The sequence below is a fragment of the Mastomys coucha genome, unplaced genomic scaffold (assembly GCF_008632895.1).
Source record: "Mastomys coucha isolate ucsf_1 unplaced genomic scaffold, UCSF_Mcou_1 pScaffold12, whole genome shotgun sequence".
In the NCBI taxonomy this organism is placed as follows: domain Eukaryota; kingdom Metazoa; phylum Chordata; class Mammalia; order Rodentia; family Muridae; genus Mastomys; species Mastomys coucha.
This window is the reverse complement of record NW_022196894.1, coordinates 54,862,184-54,864,716: the sequence shown is the minus strand read 5'-3', so window position 1 is coordinate 54,864,716 and position 2,533 is coordinate 54,862,184. Positions and strand designations below refer to the sequence as shown.

The 2,533-nt window shown below is 44.1% G+C and overlaps 1 protein-coding gene across 4 annotated transcripts in view; it reads left to right on the top strand.

The window, feature by feature from the left end:
- Positions 1-2,533, top strand: part of Cmss1 (cms1 ribosomal small subunit homolog) — a 302,226-nt gene that overhangs the window by 294,419 nt on the left and 5,274 nt on the right. The gene's annotated exons all lie outside the window — the stretch shown is intronic.

Sequence of the window (2,533 nt, the reverse complement as noted above, 5' to 3'; positions counted from 1 at the left end):
GGTACAAAAAACCACTTAGAAGAGGCCCACCCCTTCCAGACTGAGTCTGTGTACTTCAGAGTCCCAACAGTGCAGAGTGTCTGGGACTGTTACATGTGAAATGGGCCCAGATGCGTGTGACAGTGTAGCGTACAGAAAAAGTGACAAATAAGAAATCAGAGGAAGACAGATTGTTCAACAACTGTGTTGAACAACTGATGTAGAGTTGGATTCATACCTCACCCCTTCTACCAAGATAAAGAAAAAAATTATATATTAAAGGTAAGTTGGTGCTTTATTAATGGCTTTCACGGATGTCTTCATTTGCTGAATCGTTGAAGAATAAACAAAAAAACCCTTCCACTGGACCTGCGTAACATTCAGCGTCCAGAGAACAGAGGACAGACATAGCAGGTGGCACTTACAGGAACAAGCCCTGTCTGGGACGCAGGCTTTAACAGGAGACAAAACAAAGGAAGTCTGTGTCTAGAAGCAGGAGCTTTGTCAAGTACACTAAGGTGTAAGTGTGGGGACTCCACAGCGATTTAACATCTGTTTTTTTAGATGAACTAACCGAATCACGGTTTTAGAAAAGAAGTTGTTAGACTTTACTAGTCCTTCAAACTCGGCTTTCTCCACCTCAGCACACACATTAAACTGTACCCCACATTCTCCAGTAAAGCAGAATTTTCAAGGATGTCTGCCCCAAACTTAACTGATCTTCAGCAACGCAGTCGACCTGGGTAGCCATCTGTACCCGTGGGCCCTGAGTCAGAGCATTTCACGTGACATTTCTGAGCATTCTGCAGGGCCACTACAGAGCCCATTGCAAATTCAGAGGCTAATGGGAAAGAAGCCGGCCTGCCAGTGACCTCTTCAAAACAAGTTGTCAAATTGATTTGAGCTTTTACTCTCTATAAAGTCCTTTCTAAGGGGCATAAAGGCACTGTGTGGTCACATTTCATTTACCAACTGTCCCAAGCTCTATTATGATCCATTTCAAGGTTAAATGAATTACAAAGTATCATTTGAACAAGCACACACACACACAAAAGCCTATTCTCAAAGACCAGTGTTTAGTAATTCTATCCTAAGGACCTCTGTTCCCTTGATTGCCATGATTCCTGTTGTTTTCCTTGTTAACCTTGCAATGGAAAATGTCCCTGTGTAATTAAGAACTTACTTGCAATACAAACTGGATTGTATGTCTCACAATCTTGCATATCAATATGTTCCCCCTGGTCAACAATGTTTCTCAAAACATAATGACATATTAAGGAAAGTGCAATTCCTATCTTCAGTATCTAAATCTTAACTAAAAACTTATTTGTTCATTATACCCACTTTAACTCAAAACAGAATTTTAGGTGATGCACAGAAATACACACAATGAAAAACAGGTGGTTAAAATAAAGATGAAAACAAGAAACATCAGAAAAATCAGATGAAGCCAGCTGGAACTGGTGTTCATTGAGCCCTACCATAAAGCCTTTTAGGTTGTAGAGATGGGCCCAACTTCTGTGGACAGGATGTGTTGACAAACTACCCAGCTCCATGGCCTCCTGCGAGTTCAAATTTAAAAATAAAAACTGGCCCCAGGGTGACATCGTGGTACCGCCATTGATGTCATCTATCAAACAACAGAATGAGCAGGTGCTATAATGTAGCAGTTCATAGAGCAACTCTTTGTGGAATCTGAGGCCCCACTGTAACAATGGTCCTCATCAAGCCTGTCCTCTAAGGTACCAGCAGACCAGCCTTGACCCTCAGAACTGATCTTCTGACTTGATGTGGATAGATCCAAGCCACTGAATACCCAGAACTAAATACCTCACCTACATACCAGATGTTCTAAGTCAGCAACCTAGGCTGCGTTCACCCTACAGCACTTTGGCCCTAAAATGTTGAAATGAAGCTGAGCCTGCCTACTGCTGTCTACACGTGATCCCAGCACTGGGGAGTGGCAGTGGGGCGGGGGATGGCAAGTGTGAAAAGGAGAGCCTGCATAACAGGTTCAAGAACAGTCTTCAGTATAGAGCAAGACCCTATGAAGACGTGAAGGGGTTTGTGTGTGTGTGTGTGTGTGTGTGTGTGTGTGTGTGTGTGTGTGTTGGTAGGTAGATAGAATGATTGATTTTCATTTCATTAAACATATAAAAATATAGATGTTTGGTGTCTCCAAAAACACTTAACACTGGACCTATAATCTCTTCGTAACTGGCTTAACAACTGACGCCTTCAGAGTGCCTAGTTCCCTCAGTCCTCACGGCCTCCATCCTGCACCATCCACTCCTGCTCTCATGCATCAGGAGCTACAGGCCTGCATCTTTTTCCTTCCTTCCTCCTTCCCTTCCTCCTTCCCTTCATTCCTCCTCTCCCTCAGGCTGGAATGGTTTCCCGTATGAAATTTTACAGAGAAGTTCACTCTACAGAGTACAAATGTTGGGGCTGTTGTGCTGGGCCGAGAGCCCTCCTCCCTGGTGGGCTCATCCTCTGCTTCTCTGTCTGCCCCCCCCTACCCCCCAGCGTCCTCAGGGCTCACTCTGTGCTTCTC